Source organism: Anabrus simplex, chromosome 5 (assembly GCF_040414725.1).
Source record: "Anabrus simplex isolate iqAnaSimp1 chromosome 5, ASM4041472v1, whole genome shotgun sequence".
NCBI lineage: Eukaryota > Metazoa > Arthropoda > Insecta > Orthoptera > Tettigoniidae > Anabrus > Anabrus simplex.
The window spans coordinates 143,909,027-143,929,866 of NC_090269.1; the positions used below are offsets into that span (position 1 = coordinate 143,909,027).

General features: G+C 40.1%; 1 long non-coding RNA gene across 1 annotated transcript in view; it reads left to right on the top strand.

Annotated features, from left to right (window-relative positions):
• Positions 1 to 20,840, top strand: part of LOC137500978 (uncharacterized) — a 54,750-nt gene that overhangs the window by 17,828 nt on the left and 16,082 nt on the right. Inside the window, exon 2 of the long non-coding RNA XR_011018305.1 lies at positions 18,538 to 18,633. This is a non-coding gene — a long non-coding RNA (uncharacterized lncRNA). The remainder of the gene's footprint in view (positions 1 to 18,537; positions 18,634 to 20,840) is intronic.

Sequence of the window (20,840 nt, forward strand, 5' to 3'; positions counted from 1 at the left end):
ATTTGTCGTCTTGAATTCTAAATAGTGTCAGGTTTCATGCTTATTGGTCTGTGACTAGATTGGCAGATATGCGTGGAGAGCTCGACTAATATATATTCATTTTTTCCAGAAAAAGTTTGAATTTGTATCCAAAATGGTACCTCTGAAAGAAGAAACCAAATTAGAGTTAACAAAGCCAAGTCCATTTGAGTTGTTCTCCTTCTTCTTATTCCTGATACGTTTTTGCTTATGCAGGCCGTTCACAGAGCCTCTTCCAATCTTCTCTTCTTTCCCCACATTCTATCATACATCACTGTCTGCCACTGTAGTCTTCTCTGATTTACGTCATCCTCCATCTGATCCGTCCATCTTGTTTGTGGTCTTTCAATTGGTCTTTTTCCAGATTCTGTCCATTCCAGAGCTCTATTTCTCTTCATACTTTCTTTTAGAGGGTTGATCTGTAGCGTGTTTCATATGGTTTCATTTCTTATCTTGTACTTCCTTGTTTTGCCCAAGATCCCTCACAGAAAGTGCATCTTTGTTGCTTGTAATCTACTGAGATCTTTTTTGTCCAAGTCCAACATTGTGATCCATAAGTCAATATTGGCAAATAATATGATTTGTATATAACGATGTTTGCTTTGGTAGGTACTTTCCCATTTCTAATTATGTCTGACGTTTCCTTTCCCACTTAGCTTAATTCCTACGTATTTAAAAGCATCTCCTTCGTTAAGAATTTTTCCATTACACTTAGCATCCTTCATTGTTTTTTTTCTCTCCTGTTTTTCATTACCTCATTTTTTGTTTGACTTATTTCCATGCCTGCTTCTTCAACCATTTGAAGTAATGTACATAAATTGGTATGTCACCGTTGGGTAATGAAAATGGTGCGATAACAGCTGAACCCTTCATTTCAGTGCAGGGGCTGATGACCTTCGATGTTAGGCCCCTTAAAACACCAAGCATCATCATCATCATCAATTTCAGTGTACACGATTTGAAGATCTGAGGGATAGTATCATTTTTATGAGACTGATAGTTTTCTTACCTCATTTTCATATTTCCTTCAAGAGTTTCCAAGATCTCGCACTACGTATCAAGTGGCAGATTGTATAGTTTGGTTTTGAGAGAGCCATTTCTTGTTACTTTCAGCTCAGTCTATTTATGTCTGTTAGTTCTTCAACCTGTCAAAACTAATTTATGGATAAATACAATTTATAAAATGCCTTACAAAGAAAACAGATTATACCTGAAGAAAAAACATCTTAAATAATAATAATAATAATAATAATAATTGTACCGGGCGGTACACCTCCACACCGTTTATTTAAAAGTTGCGCCAGTTGAAACTCCTCTTCTGGAGGAAGTCTGAACTTTATCTACGGTCTTAATTTCCAAATTTCTCAGAAGATGTCACTACCTGGAAATTTTTGAGTTTGTGAACTGTGTCATTTTCGACGTACTTTTGTCTTGCTTGTATTAAGAAGTGTGAACTTTCTCTTCTAGAGGACACTACTGAAGATAAACAATAGTGCACCCTAGTGCGGAGTCAAAGAACTATTTTGTTGGAGAAAATTTAATTTCAGGAGTTTGTTCTTTGTTAAATTTCTTTCTGTCATTGTTTAAGTTGGCAATATTTACCCCTTTCTTCCCCTTGTTTTGAATGTATCCAATCACGAATTTTTTCAATTAATTTCTGACCAATCTGGTGTATCTTTCCCCAACTTGTATCTGTTGCGGGGTCCTACCCAATAAAATCTTTGTGGGAGGGTGTTTTCTTTCCCCTAACGCCTAGAACTTTCTGCGAGAGTATTTAAACTGCTGATTTTAGGGTCTCCGGGCCACTTCTGTTCCATCTTTCAGTGTATTAAGTACATAGCAGGAGGCGGGAAGCGCCTCTTTCCTCGGCAGCGGTCAACAATAAGGTAATGGCCGATTAATAAATTTTTTTCTTTGCCAGCTCAGCAGTTTAACTTTCGGGGCAGGTTCTAAGCGTTCCCCTATGTAACCTTTTCCTAAAATGTAACTTCTCTTTTCTTCTATTCTCTTGTAAAGCGACATACTGGGATAGAGAGTGTTAACCCTCTCGAGCTCCCACTCACATTGTTTGAGGTGAACTTATTTTTCGCAACCTATTCTTCAGTAATGTAAGTTAGTAGTTTCTTAAGTCACCTCTGTAGTATGGGATTTGCCCTTGCATCAGTGGCCTTAGAGCCAAAATAGGTCTTAAAGACAAAGTGTATTAGGAGTGCAAGTTCGCCTCCTCTCAAATTGTGATTTTAGAGGTCATGTATTAACTTTCTTGTCATTTAACAGACCTCAGTAGATTGGGTATTTTGCTCCTGTGTATATGTCCTTTGAGGACGGCTTAAAGGTGGAGTTCGGAGTGGCCTATGATAGGCTTGTATTTTAAGGGGAAGTTGCCCTTTTTGAAAATTGTGTTTCTGCCTCAAGGAGGCTTTTGGATGTAATTGGAAGCCGGTGTTTCTGGCATGTTTGGGGGTTTTCGGCCCCTTTGTTGTATGGTGTTCATTGTAAGGTTAGGCTCATGGCTCAAGAATTATGTTTCTGACTTTTTGAAGCCCCAAATGGGGTACCTATGTAAATGTAATTGTCAATCGTGTTTCGGCTACTAAGTACCTGTTCAATTTGTTGTTACCTAATTTTGAAAAGAAAATATAACCTTGTTAAATTTTAAAATTAATTTCACTTTAGTAGCTTGAGACCCCTTCACCACCCAGCACCTTCTTTCATGCATAACTACCACCAAAACTCGGTAACAAGTGGTAGCAGAGCGTGGTTGAATGGGTCTCAATTTAGCCCCTTTTGACGGCTAAACTCTGTTTTGATCCGAACTCTAACCATTTTCTCAGTTGCTGGAAATTTTTTATTGAGGTTTTTCAAAATTTTTCTGTTATCATGCCCGGCCCTCGCGATGTTCTCCTCCTTAACTACTTGCGCAAAGAGGAGTTGATCTACGAATTAACTATTAGAAACGTGCAATCTGGAGGCACGGTTGCTATCGATACTAACAAGCTTAGAGACTCCCTTGATTTGCCCATTTCCATCCCCAATTTGGGAGAGAAAGAAATTGATGACTCTCTTTCCACGATCGTCGAGAACATTACTGGGCTAGCATCGGTCGTTAGTTTTTTTGATGAAAATGATCCGTCTCCTAATCAAATTAAGCGTGTGCAAGGCAGGCTATATCATTTTTCAAATAGAGTTAATGATCTGTTGTCTCTAAAGGTGAATGACGTTCAGAGGAAGGAAGCTAATACGCTCCTTGAAACTATTTCTGAATTGTCTAGTAAAGTCACTCAATTGTTAACTGGGGAAATTCCTCCCAAATCTGATCAACCCACCATAGTGAATGTAGGTAGCGAGGAAGAGTCTCCTAAGGGAGAAGTAAATAGGAAAACCCCCACTGCTCAAACTATCTCTGCCCCATTGGACAACGAGCCTGAACGCCGTGCATCGTTGAGTAACATCCGTTCTGAATTAACTTCTTTGCCCCTGAAACCTCTACCTACTATGTCACCCGGGTTTAGCAGCTTGCCTCATCCATTGGCAATGTTGCTAAGAGGTATCTCTAAGTTTTCTGTCAACACCACTAGTGAAGTTATTTCATTTTTAAGATTTTTAGTTGAATTTCAGGATCACGCCCTTGTGTTTTCTCTTTCCCCTTGTCAAATTTTACAAATAATCTATCCTTATGCTATTGGTGTTCTCTCAGATAAGATAGTAAGAGCTATTGCTGAACAGTCATCTATTGAAGATTTTCACGCACACTTGCTTGCAAATTTCATTCCTGCCCGCGCGAGGTCATCTCTGATTCAGAAATACTATTATCGGGTACAGCGCTTGGATGAAAACTTGGCTGATTTCATACAGGACATTAAGTTTTATACTAGGGTGTTTGCCCTTCATTTTCCTGAAGATCAGATTGTGCAGGCTATTGTAGAGGGAATTTCACCTCCCTATAGGTCATATTTGTGTTTCGCGGCGTGCCCGCAAACCTTCTCGGAACTTGAAGCGTTGGCCGTCTCGGCGGAAGGAGTTAGATACGCCGATTCTTTGCGTGTCGCGAAAGAACCCCCGCCTTCCTTTAGTAACACTCGGCCTCCACCTCGCCGACCAGTCAATCCCCGTAAATGTTATGCGTGCGGGGCGCCTGACCATCTGCGCAATAAGTGTCCTCTGATCAAGTCTAGTAGGGCAAATAATGAAGCTGGTTCATCACAAGGCTGTTTTAAATGTGGGGCTTTCTCACATATCGCCAAGAATTGTCCCAATTCGAATAGCACCCCCTCCTGCTCAACTTCTGGGGTAACTTCCAACAACAATCAAAAGTGACTAGTGGCTTCGGCTGAGTCAACTAATTCATCTTCCCGAGGCTCAGCCCCTGGTAAGCAGATCGAAAATTCTGGGAACGTTCAATCTGCTAATCTGTCCTTTGAATGCCCCAAAGAGTGTCTTAAGATTGCGGCGGATACCCCCGCACCTGTTCCTTTCCTTAAGATTGAGGTAAATAACGAACCTATAACAGCTCTATTAGATTCAGGCCGTGTTTGTTCCATTATTTCGGCTGAATGGTACTCGAAATTGAAGTCTGTTTGTAACCTACCTGTCTATGACTCTTCTCCTGTGAAATGTGTTTCTGCTAATACATCTCCATTAGAAATTCTAGGTTCCTTACTGGTCAAAATTCGTATTTTTAAATTTACATGGAAAATTAAATTGTTTGTGGCCAAGCAATTGTCTTGCCCCATTATATTGGGAGCTGACTTTATTTCTCACACTGGTCTTGTGCTCGATCTCCAGTCTAGGTCGTGCACATTCAAATTTGCTTCAAGTTGTAAAATTCCACTATTAAAGTGTAATTCTGTGTCATGTTCTTCTATTTCGCCTACCCAGGATGAGATGTTGTTAGACCTTAGACATCTACCTGAGGAGCAGGCTGATAGTATTCGCAAACTGTGTCAGTCGTTTCCCGAGGTATTCTCTGATACTCTTGGCGTTACTGACCTGATCGAATACAAAATTGAGGTCACGGATTCGATTCCTGTCCGTTTTCCACCGTATAGGCTATCTGCACCTAAAATGAAGGCTCTGAAAGAAATCATCGATCAGATGTTGAAGGATGGTATTATTAGGCCCTCTAAGTCAGCGTATTCTTCGCCTATTTTTCTAGTCCCGAAACCCCAAGGGGGCTTCAGGCCTGTAATTGACTACAGGGCTCTCAATCGGAAGGTGGTGTTACAATCTGTGCCCCTTCCCGACCTTCATTCTTGCTTTTCATGGTTTCGTAAGGCCAAGTTCTTTACTATCTTGGACTTGAATCAGGCCTATAATCAAATTCCCCTTGCTGAAGAGTCTAAACACCTTACAGCGTTTGCCACGGACTGGAATTTATACGAATACAACCGCGTGCCTTTCGGGCTCCCCACGGGGGCAGCTGTGCTCACTAGGCTACTAGATAGGGTCTTCTCCGACATCAAATTCGAGTACTTATATCACTACTTGGATGATGTCGTCGTGTTTTCGGAGACCTTCGAAGAACATCTAGATCATCTGCGAGAAGTTCTGAATCGCCTTCGTAAGGCTGGGTTAACTGTCAAGTTGTCCAAGGTCGCTTTTGCTAAGCCCTCTATGTCATTCCTAGGGCATATTGTGTCACCTGATGGTGTAGCAGTCGATCATTCTAGAACACAGGCCATCCGTGATTTTAAACCTCCCAAGGACATTAAAGGTATCGCCAGGTTCATTGGTATGGTGAATTTCTTCAGAAAGTTCATTCCTAACTTTGCTAATAGAGCGGCGCCATTGAACCTTCTTCGTAGGAAAGGCATCAAATTCGAGTGGGGACCTTCTCAACAAGCCGCTTTTGAAGATCTGAAATTAGCTCTCTGTAATGCCCCTATCCTTGCTATGCCTGATTTCTCAAAGAAATTCATCGTCCAAACGGACGCGTCGTCGTCGGCGGTAGCGGCAGTCCTTCTTCAAGAGACTGAACTAGGGAGGCGACCCATCGCCTATGCATCTAGGACTCTATCGGCTCAAGAAGCCAAGTATTCCATCTATGAGCTCGAAGGGTTGGCAGTCTTATTTGCCTTAGAAAAGTTCCGTCTCTATCTGGAACATGTCAAATTCGACCTGGAGACAGATAATCAAGCATTAAGCTGGGTCTTAGGTAGGCCGCGTCGTACTGGTCGTATAGCCCGTTGGGCCATCCGTATTTCTGCCTTCCAATTCAATGTCAGGCATATCCGAGGTACCGAAAATGTTGTCGCTGATGGACTCAGCCGTATGTTTTCAGGCGACGTTGAGAACCATGAACAGGTCGACAGCCCATCACCTCCCGAGTCCATGCTATCTGAGGTTAATGCCATCCTAACAGATGTTCCCATGCTGTTTAGGGATATCGAGAACTACCAACGTGAAGATCCGACGCTGGCTCCGATAATGGAAACCCTTTCTTCTGGGGAACATGTTGTCCCTTATGTTCTGAGGAATGGAGTTCTATGTTGCCCTTCGAGGCATGATAAGATCATGAAAGTTGTTGTTCCAGCAGTTCTTGTACCTATGATCTTCAAGTATTATCATGAGACCCCATTAGGAGGGCATCTTGGTATCTTTAAAACTCGTGAAAAGATTCGTGATATGTTCATCTGGAAGGGTATGGACGGTGAAATCCGTGAATTAGTAAAGGCATGTAAATCCTGTTTGCTTAGTAAACCGACCATGTCCACTAAGGTAGGTCTTTTGTCTTCTCATCAAGCGTCGCGCCCCATGGAGCGCCTGTATATTGATTATGTGGGACCCTTCCCCCAGTCAAAGGGGAATGCCAACAAGTTCATCTTTGTATGTGTAGATGGTTTTACTAGATTTTCCTGGTTATTTCCGACTAAGCTGGCTACCGCTCAGTCCACCATTTCTTGTCTTAATACTATCTTTGCTTCTTTTGGTCCTTGTCAATACATAGTTTCCGATAATGCTAAGGCTTTTACATCTAATTTATTTCGTAAATTCTGTTTTGACTTATCCATCTCTCATGTAACTACTTCTGCTTATTACCTTCAACCATCTCTGGCTGAACGGGTTAACCGTAATCTCAGGTCCGCACTCATTGCCTATCATCATGAAGATCCTTCCAGGTGGGACACGTCCCTGCATTGGGTAGCTTTTGCTTTGAATTCAGCGGTTCATGAATCTCACAAGTTCACTCCAGCTTCTTTAATGTTCAAGTTTGTTCCCAACTCGCCGCTCTCTAACCTCTGGTCTCTGAATGACATTCTACCCGAGATAATAGATCCGGACAACATTAAAGATCTTTGGAAGAAGGCTAAAGCCAATCTTAAAGTGTCTCATGAAAAGGTTAGGGAAAGGTATGATCGTGGACGGAGACCCACCCCTTTGAAGGTAGGTGACCAGGTTATGGTCAAAAATTTTGTTCCCGCGGGCAAGCTTGCCCCCAGATTTCATGGGCCTTGTATCATTCTCGATTTTCTTACGCCGGTTTCCTTATTGTTAAGTAATCCAGCCACCGAGAGGATATTTAGGGTTCACCTGTCCCAGGTGAAACCGGTGTAATTTTGTGTTAACTTGCTTCATATTATTTTGAAAGGATATGAAGGTTATATTTTTTTTGAGTTTCACTTTTATGGCATTCTGCCCCTTCTATAATATTTTGGTTTTAGATGTAAGCCTTTTGTAAAACCCGCCCCGATCCGTTAAACTGCCATCCTGTTCTTGCCACGGCCATTACCACGCTCCCGTCTCCTGCTCCACCTTACACTGTGGCTTAATAAGATTAAATGCCACGGATATCTACACGCCGCTGGCCCCTCAACCTCTCCATAATGCCTGTGCCTTCAAAAAGACGATGGTCCAACACAATTCTGCCGCCTAGCCTTAATGTTTCAGTGCCCCCGCAGCCGCGCAGCGCCGTGCAGCAACTGGGGAGGGGGATGGGCCCCCTCCTCTCCAGCGAGGACGACATGTGCACGGCGAGCCGGAGCTCTCCTCCCGGCCAAGGCTGATGTGCGGCGCACGACCTGCTACTGGCCCGCAGCCTGTATATGTTCACCGCGGGCGCGGCGTGTTTCAACACTCTGCTCCCCTCATAGTGCGGGCGAGCGGTATCTCAGGGTACTTAAGGGGTCCGAGCGGCCTCCTTTTGGACGCAAGCTGCAACGGCCGGTCCGGCCATCCAACTTCATCAACATCAACTACATGGACAGTTACTATAAGAGATAACTACATTTGGGAATTCAACCGCAATATCTGATGGACATTGCAAATTTTTCCTTCACTTTTAAGTAGTAAAAGCTTATCTTCAGAAATTCAACTTCTATAAACCTAAAGACTTCACTTCACCTCCAACAACAAAATTTTGGAACCGAATTAAGAAATTTCTCAAAAACTTCTGCAAGTTATCTTAATATCAACATCAAAACTTGGAACTTATTTTCAAACTAAAGTTTATGTTCTTCTGTTACCCCGTGGAGGAACTTTTGGGGGGGGAGGTCTGTACCGGGCGGTACACCTCCACACCGTTTATTTAAAAGTTGCGCCAGTTGAAACTCCTCTTCTGGAGGAAGTCTGAACTTTATCTACGGTCTTAATTTCCAAATTTCTCAGAAGATGTCACTACCTGGAAATTTTTGAGTTTGTGAACTGTGTCATTTTCGACGTACTTTTGTCTTGCTTGTATTAAGAAGTGTGAACTTTCTCTTCTAGAGGACACTACTGAAGATAAACAATAGTGCACCCTAGTGCGGAGTCAAAGAACTATTTTGTTGGAGAAAATTTAATTTCAGGAGTTTGTTCTTTGTTAAATTTCTTTCTGTCATTGTTTAAGTTGGCAATATTTACCCCTTTCTTCCCCTTGTTTTGAATGTATCCAATCACGAATTTTTTCAATTAATTTCTGACCAATCTGGTGTATCTTTCCCCAACTTGTATCTGTTGCGGGGTCCTACCCAATAAAATCTTTGTGGGAGGGTGTTTTCTTTCCCCTAACGCCTAGAACTTTCTGCGAGAGTATTTAAACTGCTGATTTTAGGGTCTCCGGGCCACTTCTGTTCCATCTTTCAGTGTATTAAGTACATAGCAGGAGGCGGGAAGCGCCTCTTTCCTCGGCAGCGGTCAACAATAAGGTAATGGCCGATTAATAAATTTTTTTCTTTGCCAGCTCAGCAGTTTAACTTTCGGGGCAGGTTCTAAGCGTTCCCCTATGTAACCTTTTCCTAAAATGTAACTTCTCTTTTCTTCTATTCTCTTGTAAAGCGACATACTGGGATAGAGAGTGTTAACCCTCTCGAGCTCCCACTCACATTGTTTGAGGTGAACTTATTTTTCGCAACCTATTCTTCAGTAATGTAAGTTAGTAGTTTCTTAAGTCACCTCTGTAGTATGGGATTTGCCCTTGCATCAGTGGCCTTAGAGCCAAAATAGGTCTTAAAGACAAAGTGTATTAGGAGTGCAAGTTCGCCTCCTCTCAAATTGTGATTTTAGAGGTCATGTATTAACTTTCTTGTCATTTAACAGACCTCAGTAGATTGGGTATTTTGCTCCTGTGTATATGTCCTTTGAGGACGGCTTAAAGGTGGAGTTCGGAGTGGCCTATGATAGGCTTGTATTTTAAGGGGAAGTTGCCCTTTTTGAAAATTGTGTTTCTGCCTCAAGGAGGCTTTTGGATGTAATTGGAAGCCGGTGTTTCTGGCATGTTTGGGGGTTTTCGGCCCCTTTGTTGTATGGTGTTCATTGTAAGGTTGGGCTCATGGCTCAAGAATTATGTTTCTGACTTTTTGAAGCCCCAAATGGGGTACCTATGTAAATGTAATTGTCAATCGTGTTTCGGCTACTAAGTACCTGTTCAATTTGTTGTTACCTAATTTTGAAAAGAAAATATAACCTTGTTAAATTTTAAAATTAATTTCACTTTAGTAGCTTGAGACCCCTTCACCACCCAGCACCTTCTTTCATGCATAACTACCACCAAAACTCGGTAACAATAATAATTTAATGTGACACTAAAATGTGCTTGCCATGAGACAGAATATTACACAAATTATTATTATTACATTTATTTTTAACAAGTTTTGAGCCATAGCTTCTGAGGAAAATTGGAAGTTCTATGACATTCATTCAGATGGTTTTTGATGATTGCTACTGAAAATTTAAAATAGTTCATACTATCTGATCTTGAAGTTGTTTTACAGCTTATATATTTTTCTCCACTTTACAAATACTTTGGTAATCGTTCCTTTGGCTCCAAAGATTAGGCCTTTTATGGTGTTTCTGTCCATGTGACCCTTTGAAAGAATGAAATTACTGGCTCATATATATTTCATTCTTGAAGGAACACAATCAGATTGCATCAAATAATACATATTATTATTATTATTATTATTATTATTATTATTATTATTATTATTATTATTACTTGTGAATTGATTAATATTATTGAGAAGTGTAGAACCATTTACTCCCACGCTGGTATCTTCATCTTGTCGCGATGTGGGAGCTTGCGTGCCTAAGTGATCCTGAGAGCTATGCCAGCGGGAGCATTAATACATATTATTATTATTATTATTATTATTATTATTATTATTATTATTATTATTATTATTACTTGTGAATTGATTAATATTATTGAGAAGTGTAGAACCATTTACTCCCACGCTGGTATCTTCATCTTGTCGCGATGTGGGAGCTTGCGTGCCTAAGTGATCCTGAGAGCTATGCCAGCGGGAGCATAAGCTCCTGGTAGGGCCACCCAAGCCGGACAGGTCAAAGGTGATAGGCCAGACTAAGAGGGATACCCTGGTCCTCCAGGTTGGGGGTTGATCATGGGGCTAACAACCCTATATCGGAAAAACAACTCGTTACAAAACTCACACACAAGAATAGCCGGACTGATGATAATGGTAAACGACCCACGCGAGGAAATGGAAGATGCAAACGGAAATATGATATGTATGTAGCAACCTGGAATGTATGAACCCTGAATAAACCAGGAGCCCTAAACAATCTAAAACAAGAAATGGAGAAATATAATATTGGAATAGCAGCAATTCAGGAAGTCAGATGGAAAGGAAATGGTGTTTTTAGAAGTGGTAGATATACTGTTCTGCATAGTGGAGGAGCCAAAGGTACAGTAGGTGGCACAGGCTTCCTAGTGGATGACAGATATAAGTCAGCAGTTTTGAATTTTAAACCTGTAAATGAAAGAATATGCACTCTAAGGATGAAGGCCCATTTTTCCAATATCACCCTTGTGTGTATGTATGCACCTACAGAAGAGGCTGAGGATAAAGAGAAAGATATGTTCTATGGACAATTGGAACAAGAAATAGAATGCATCCCAAGACAAGATGTAAAAATCATATTTGGAGATTTCAACGCTCAAGTGGGTAAAGAAGAAGCCTATAGGGAGACAGATGGGAAGGAAATTTTGCATGATGAGTCAAATGATAATGGACAGAGGCTAATTGATTTTGCCATGGGAAACTCAATGGTGGTAAAGAGTACATGGTTTCAGAGAAAGAATATACGGAAAGCCACTTGGTGTTCACCAGATGGTGTCACCTTTAATCAAATAGACCATGTAGTAATTGATAGGAGACATGCATCTGACATACTACAAGTTGACAGTTGTAGGGGAGCTGATTGTGATTCGGACCATTACTTGGTACGGGTAAAATACAGGCAACGTATTGCAACTTACAGATCTGCTAAGAAAGGGAAAGCTCCAAGGTGATATATGGTCTCAAAATTGAAAGATAAAGAAACTGCACAACTATATGAATGCAGGATGGAGAAGAAATTGGAGGCTAAACAACAAAGCTGGGCAGTGGAAAACATCGAAGGAAAGTGGATTTTATTGAGGGATGCATTGCAGGAAACTGCGGATGAAGTACTAGGAGTTGAGGTAAAGACCGAAAGGCAAGGATGGTTTGATGATGATTGCAGAAGAGCAGTTGAGGAAAGAAATGAAGCAAGGAAGAAAATGTTTAGCAGGAAAACAAGAACATACGTAGAAGAATTTAGGAAGAAGAGGAAAGAGGCAGACAGAATGTGTAGGAGAAAGAAGAGAGAGGCAGAGAGGAAATGGATTACAGATTTGGAGGAACAATATGATATGCAAGAAGTACGGAAGTTCTATGGGAAAATAAAGGACGTACAGAAAGGTTTTCAACCACATGCTGTATTCTGTAGAGATAAAGAAGGAAACATGATTGGGGGAAGAGACCGGATTCTTGACCAATGGGCGGAATACTTTAGTGAACTCTTGAATGTGGCTGCAGAGACGGTGAGATTGGAAGAAGTGGATTGGCAGCCTTGGCAGGATCCTAGCCTAGATTTAAAACCAGTGCCTGTACCATCTATAGAAGAAGTGAGGACAGCAATTAAGTACTTGAAGAATAATAAGGCTCGAGGAAGTGATAACATTTCAGCTGAGATGATCAAATACGGGGGTGAGCAGTTGACGCAACTTGTTCACCAACTAATTGTGGAAGTTTGGGAAACAGAACAAATGCCAGAGCATTGGAGCTTAGCAATTATTTGCCCAATTCATAAGAAGAAAGATAAAGCAAATTGTGAAAATTATAGAGGTATATCTTTGCTTAGTGTGGTTTATAAGGTCTTAGCCAAGGTTTTGTCTATGAGACTCACTCCACTGGTTGAGCAGATACTAGGAGACTACCAAAGTGGCTTTCGACAGGGTAGATCAACAACAGATCACATCTTCACTGTCAGGCAAATAATGGAGAAATGCTATGAATATAATGTGGATGTGCATCAGCTGTTTGTGGACTTTCGGCGGCTTATGATAGTGTGAAGAGAAGGAAACTGTATCAAACAATGATGGACATGGAGTTCCCAACTAAATTGATATGACTGGTACAAATGATCTTAACAGGTACTAAATGCATGGTTAAAATAGAAGAAAATCTTACTAAAGAGTTTGAAGTAAACCAAGGTTTGCGGCAAGGGGATGTGTTATCTACCCTGCTCTTCAATGTGGTTTTGGAGCGTGTGATGAGAAAGGTGGAGGTCAGTAATCCAGGCGGTACGTTGTTCAACCGTGTAACACAGAATCTGGCTTATGCTGATGATGTTGATATGCTGTCTAGAAGATTGAAGGACCTAGAGGAAGGACTGGATAGATTAGAAAAGGAAGGAGGTGAAATGGGCCTAAGAGTGAATAATGCCAAAACTCGTTACTTGTTTGCATCTAGGAGGACCGTAGTAAGGGAAGACAAGTGCATAAAATTAAATGGGATTAACTATGAGAGATGTGAAAAGTTGAAGTATTTAGGAGTGCTGGTGACAAAAGATAACGACATGAAAGAGGAAATAAAAGCGAGGATTGCTGCAGGCAATAGGGCTTACTTAGCTTTATTGAAAGTGTTTAGATCACGCAGCCTTGGTAGAAGATTAAAGTTGACAGTCTATCGAACAGTATTACGACCAGTGGTAACTTACGGCTCTGAAACATGGACAATGACCAAAGTAGATGAAGAACTGTTGAACAGATGGGAGAGAAAAATAATGAGAAAGATTTTTGGCCTGGTGAAGGAAGGGGAATTGTGGAGAATAAGGAAAAACAAGGAATTGGAAGAACTCTATCGACATCGAAGTATCATAACCGAAATAAAAAGCAACAGATTAAGGTGGTTGGGACACGTGGAGAGAATGCCAGATAATAGGGCTGTCAAGAAGATCTGTAAGGGAAATCCAGGTGGTAGAAGATGGAAAGGAAGACCCCGGAAAAGATGGCTGGATGATGTGGAGGAGGATTTAAGAAAGATGGGAATAAGAAGATGGAGGAGGTGTGCAGAAGATCATGAAGATTGGGCTACAATCGTCAGAGAGGCCAAGGCCCTACAAGGGCTGTAGCGCTGAGGAGTAAGTAAGTGAGTAAGTAAGTAGAACCATTTATGTTAAACTCTGTCAGTTATTGTTGGGCCCAGATTTCGATGACATGTCATCTTATAACAGGTGTATTATACACCTTGCTAACTCTTACATAGATCCTGATCATGGCCCTTGACTACAGAAATCCTTTTTATCACTTTACCATTTTTTACATTTAGATATTCTTCAATTTCACTTTTTGTCATTTTCAGTAAATCATTATTTTCATTTTGGTTTTTAAGTAATTTTTCTTTGTTCTGCTTTATCACTAGTCATTTTTATGTATATATTATTTCAAAATTCGCTGAGGATTCTTTTTCCTGTAGATACTCGGATACCTTTCTGGGAAATATTTGAAGTGAAAGTGGCAGCAGCTAAAATGTTTAATATTCAACAATATGCAGGTCATTGTTAGTGGATTGCATAGTATCCTAATAGTTATTATATAGATACTCAGGTGTCTTGCTTGTAATAACTACATTTAAAATATTGACTGATATACACTGGCGAAAAATAAAATCCTAACACCAAGGAGTTGTGCTAGATAAAAGGAATTTGATAGGCCTTTTCAGACTTGTGTGGTGGTCAGTGACGTGTGATGCTAGTAGCATTACTATGGGCTTGCAGAGTAAGTTTTTTTGAAATACATGCTGTACACTTCATGAGTTTTAGTCCTTATCTGGTGTTGATATTTGTGATGTTGGTATGAGTCAACATGCCATTTAGCAGACTGAGAAGGCAGCATCAGTATTCGAACAAGGCTGTGTATTAGGGCAATAAAAAGGTGGATGATCTTTCTGTGATATTGCAGAAAGAGTTGCACAGATGTTTCAACAAAGAATTGAAACAATTGGTCATGGGAAGACACTAATTCAAGAAAATGAGGTCTGGCTGCACACGATCCACTGCAGATATGGAAGACCGCATGGCTTTGGTGATCATATCGCATCTGTAGCAGTTATTAGAGCTTTAGTTGGCACCAGAGTGACACAGTGAACTGTAACAAATTGCTTACTTGAGGGAGAGCTCTGAGCCAGACGTTGTGTAATGTTCATACCATTAACTCCAAATCGCTGTCATTTGTTACCTCAGTAGTGTCAAGCTTGAGCTCATTGGAGGGCAAAGTGAAGAGCTGTAGTGTTCTGAGATGAGAGCCATTTGTATCTTTGTGCCAATGAAAGCCGAACGTTGATAAGGAGGAAGTCAGGTGTGCACTTGAAGCCAAGCTGTAGCTAGAGCACTCTCGTCATTATCTCAAGAACCTTGATAGCATATTTGTACATCAGAGCGGCTATTGAACTAGTTGTGCTATCATTCATTTGCAGAAATCAGGGGCATTCTTTCCAGCAGAATAACGCTTGTACTTGTACTGCTGCTTTTAACCAACATGCTCTACAAGGTGTCGACCAGCTGCCTTGGACTGTTGGGTCACCAGATCTTTTTCCCATTCAGCATGAATGGAACATTATTAGGATGACATCCAGTATCACCCAATACCAGCTTTAACTGTTGCTAATTTGACAGGCCAAGTGCAGCAGGTGAGGGACTCTACTCCTCGAAATGGCATACGGCACCTGCATGACACAATGCATGCTTGCACTTAAATAGTGGTGACTACAGCAATTATTAAGGTACCACCATGTCACATGTCTTTTCGTGCATACTTAAAACTTGGACCTGGACAATTTAAAGAAATAAATCTATTGCTTTGAAAAAAATACCTTCATCTAAACTAATGTCTTTTTGGTGTTGAAATATAATTTTTCACAATTGTATTAATCTCTCAGGTATTTCTGTAAATATTATTATTTGATGACATTAATACTTTGTGTCATTAAGTAATTTTTTTGGATTTTTTGGTATTTGTCAGCAAATGGCTGCCTCTGGTAAAAACTTGTGTTCGCTTCTTGTTGTTCTTCTTTTCTTACTGGTCCATCTGGGAACACTATGTCATGCAGTATATTGTTTTCTTACAATTTTATGAGTATCAGCTTCAGAATATTCATTATACCATAAAATTGGTTTAACTTGGACAACCAGGCGATTTGGCCATGGGGTTAAGGCCGCGCAGCTGTGAGGTTGCATCTGTGATATAGTGAGTTACCTCACTGCAGGCAGCTCTGAATATGGTTTTCTGTAGTTTCCCATTTCCACACCAGGTGAATGCTGTACCATAATTAAGGCCACGGCTGCTTCCTTCCCACTCATAGGCCTTTCTTATCCCATGAACACCATAAGACCTATCTGTGTTGGTGCGACATAAAGCAGAATTGTTGTAACTTGGACTACGGTCCATTTTAGGACAAATTTATTTTAATAACTGTTTGTAAAAAATGGGAAAAGGTGAACATCTTGGTGGAATGATGAAGTAAGAACAGCTTGTAAACGTAAAAAGAAGGCTTACCAGAAATGGTTCCAACAAGGGCTGAGGCAGACAGGGATTTGTACGTAGATGAAAGAAACAGAGCGAAACAAGTAGTTGTTGAATCCAAAAAGAAGTCGTGGGAAGATTTTGGTAATAACAAGCAGCAGGGAAACCTTTCTGTACAGTAATAGAGGATCTTAGGAAGGGAGAGAAAAAGGAAATGAACAGTGTTTTGAGTAATTCAGGTGAACTTATAATAGATCCTAGTGAATCACTGGAGAGGTGGAGAGAATATTTTGAACATCTTCTCAACGTAAATGGAAATCTTCTGGTGGTGTTGCAAACAGCCAAGCTCACGGGGAGGAGGAAATTGATGTTGGTGAAATTACGCTTGAGGAAATAAACTCCATTGTCATAAAGCAGCAGGAATAGATGAAATTAGACCTGAAATGGTGAAGTATAGTGGAAAGGCAGGGACGAAATGGCTTCATAGATTAGTAAGATTAGCATGGAGTATTCGTAAAGTACCTTCGGATTGGACAAAAGCAGTAATTGCACCTATCTATAAGCAAGGGAACAGGAAGGATTGCAAAAACTATTGAGGTATCTCACTGACTAGTATACCAGGCAAGGTATTCACTGGCTTCTTGGAAGGGAGTGTGCGATCGATAGTTGAGAGGAAGTTAGATGAAAAGCAGTGTGGTTACAGACCACAGAGGGGCTGTCAGGATCAGATTTTCAGTATGCACCAGGTAATTGAAAAATGCTACGAGAGGAAGAGGCAGTTGTGTTTATGTTTTGTAGATGTAGAGAAAGCATAAGACAGGGTACCGAGGGAAAAGATGTTCGCCATACTGGAGGAATATGGAATTAAAGTTAGATTATTAAAATCAATCAAAGGCATTTATGTTGACAATTGGGCTTCAGTGAGAATTGATGGTAGAATGAGTTCTTGGTTCAGGGTACTTACAGGGGTTAGGCAAGGCTGTAATTTTTCACCTTTGCTGTTTGTAGTTTACATGGATCATCTGCTGAAAGGTATAAAATGGCAGGGAGGGATTCAATTAAATGGAAATTTAGTAAGCAGTCTGGGCTATGCTGATGACTTGGTTTTAATGGCAGATTGTGCCGAAAGCCTGCACTTTAATACCTTGCAACTTGAAAATAGTTGCAATGAGTATGGTAAGACTAAATTGATGTCAGTAGGTAAGAAATTCAACAGAATTGAATGTCAGATTTGTGATACAAAGCTAGAACAGGTTGATAATTTCAAGTATTTAGGTTGTGTGTTCTCCCAGGATGGTAATATAGTAAGTGAGATTGAATCAAGGTGTAGTAAAGCTAATGCAGTAAGCTTGCAGTTGGGATCAACAGTATTCTGTAAGAAGGAAGTCAGCTCCCAGACGAAATTATCATTTTGCTTTGTGGGAGCAAAAGCTAGGTGGACTCAGGATATCTTATTCATAAGTCAGAAGTAACAGACATGAAAGTAGCGAGAATGATCACTGGTATGAACAGGTGGGAACAATGACAGGAGGGTACTCAGAATGAGGAGATAAATGCTAATTTAGGAATGAACTCAATGGATGAAGCTTTACGCATAAACCAGCTTCGATGGTGGGGTCATGTGAGGCGAATGGAGGAGGATAGGTTACCTAGGAGCATAATGGAGTCTGTTATGGAGGGTAAGGGAAGTAGAGGAAGACCAAGACGACGATGGTTAGACTCAGTTTGTAACGATTTAAAGATAAGAGGTTTAGAACTAAATGAGGCCACAGCACTAGTTGCAAATAGAAGATTGTGGCGACATTTAGTAAATTCACAGAGGCTTGCAGACTGAATGTTGAAAGGCATAACAGTCTATATTGATTATGTATTTATATATGTATCTCACCTTGGGTAGATCTGTGTTGATCTATTGTGCGTCTTTCATTGACCCAGTGTTTAACTACAAGGTTTGTAGTATTATTGAATGAAGTCTATTTTCTTGACTGTCATCACTTTTGTGTTCTTCCTGAATGGAAGAGATCGATTATTGTATCACGTGGTACGGAATATATTGTGATCTTTCACATTGTAAGCAGATATGAAATGAAATCAATTGTTTTTGAGTGCTTTATAAAAGCTGACGTTCTGTTACTTTCAACTTCCATTAATATTGAAATGAACTTGTCTTCTGGCAGGTAATATGTTACAATGCTTATTTGTTAGTGAATGGGCAGATGCATGTAAAAAGCTTGCCTAATATATATTCTTTTCCACAGGAAAATTTTGAACTTGTATCAGAAATGGTACTTCTGAAACAAGAAACAAAATCAGAGTTAATAGAGCCAAGGCCAGCAGAGGAAAACACATGTGAGGTAATGTACATAATATGATATGCCACTGTCTGATAATAGAAATAGTGAGAAAATGGCTTAACCCTAAATTTCAACAAGTAAGATACACATAAATTATGATGTTTTTTAAGAAGGGTATAGCGAGGTACATTCAGGGAAACGGGGTGGACTATGGAGTGGTGATAAGGGTACAGGGGTTGGGACATGAAGTAGGGATGACATAAAAATGTTAGTGTTGAACTTTAGAAGTATTGCAAAGAAAGGAATAAAATTGAATAATTTAATAGATATATACTTACCAGATATTGTAATAAGAGTTGAATCATTGCTGGGAAATTATATAATGGATGCAGATATTTTCTCACAAAACTAGAGTGTTTATCATAAAGACAGGGTAGGTTTGGTAGGAGGTGGAGTATTCATTTCGGTGAAACAAGAATTTGTAAGATTTGAAGGTAACAAACATGAAATTCTACATGTACGGCTCATCTCTAAGGATAACAGGGAACATGATATTTTAGAAAAGTACAGACCTCAAAGCGTTGATGAAGATTCTGATTCAGAATTAGTTTATAAACTATGTAGTAAACGATACAGAAAATAATGTAATTGTAGCAAGTTATCTCAATTTACCGAATGTCAGCCGGGAAGGATAATATAAATGACAGGAAACATCACCTACAAATGGCTAACATGTTAATCTGGGAAGGACAGCTGAATCAGAAAGTGATGCAACCAACTAGAGGGGAGAATAGAAATAAAATTCAGGAAACTCAATCGTGAAAAGTTACCAGTGTTTCGCCCAGAGTGCGGCATGGGCTCATCAGTTGGATACCAGACCTTTTCCAAGACCCTGGCCGGCTAGCATGCCGGTAGCGACACCACTGCAAGCCATACACATGATAAGCACAATGCAGTGCCGACATACTAGGGGAGAATTGTTGATGATGATGCTTGTTGTTTTAAGGCGCCTAACATCGAAGGTCATCGGCCCCTAGGGGAGAATTGCATCTCCACTTGCTATATTGCCCTCCCGGGCTTGCATGACCAAAAATATGGCTTCCGATTGAGGTAGCTAGAAATAAAATTCAGGAAACTCAATCGTCAAAAGTTACCAGTGTTTCGCCCAGAGTGCAGCATGGGCTCATCAGTTGGATACCGCACCTTTTCCAAGAAGGGGAGAATATTCTGGATTTGGAGCTGGTAAAACCAGATGAGCTGTATAGATAAACTGAAGTAATACATGGTATTTGTGATCATGAAGCTGTTCTTGTCATTAAACATTATATGTATTATAAAGGAAGGTCATAAAAGTAGGACTACTAGGTAGTACCATATGGCTGTTAAAACGAGCATGAAAGAGTTTTTAAAAAGTAATTATGATCAGTCGAATATAGTAAATAACATTGTAAACAGATGGTTTAGAAATGTGAAAACAGGTATGTACCTTTGAAGGTATTAAGGAATGGTAAAGACCTGCTATATGGTAACAGAGGAAGTAAAGAGACTAAGGAAGAGGTGCAGGTTGGAAAGAAATAGGATTAGAAGTTGTTGTGGAAGTAAGGAGAAATTGAAGGAACTTTCTAGGAAATTGAATATAGTGAAGAAGTCCACTAAGGATAACATGATGGCATGCACAGTCATACAAATTTTAGTGAAAAATGGAAGGATGTGTATAGATACATTATGGCAGAAATAGGTTCCAAGAAGGACATTTCCAGAATCATTAATGAACAAGGGGAGTGTGTATGTGAGGATCTACAGAAGGCAGAAGTATTCAGTCTGCAGTATGTAAAGATTGTTTGTTAGGGGGAAAATGTCCAGATAGAAGAGGTGACTAATACTAATGAAGTATTGGATTTTACTTACGATAACAAAGACATTTACAATAAGATACATATTTGAAAACTAGAAAACAATTGGAATTGATAAGATTTCTGGGGATATACTAAAGATAATGGGTTTGGATATAGTACTATATCTGAAGTTCTTTTATACTTATTACTGGTTATGTTAGATATGTTTGCAAAATTAATAACATTTGATAGAAGACAGTTTGGGTTTAGGAAAGGTTAATGCACTGTGTTACCGTGTTTTGGTGGATCAGCAGAGGTGAAAGAAGGTGCGGGCTGGAATGGGTCTAACTACAAGTCCGAAAGATGAATTTAAAATTTAAATAAAGGTTATATTTTCAGTAGAGAACAAGGTTTAACAATTTTCACTAGGTG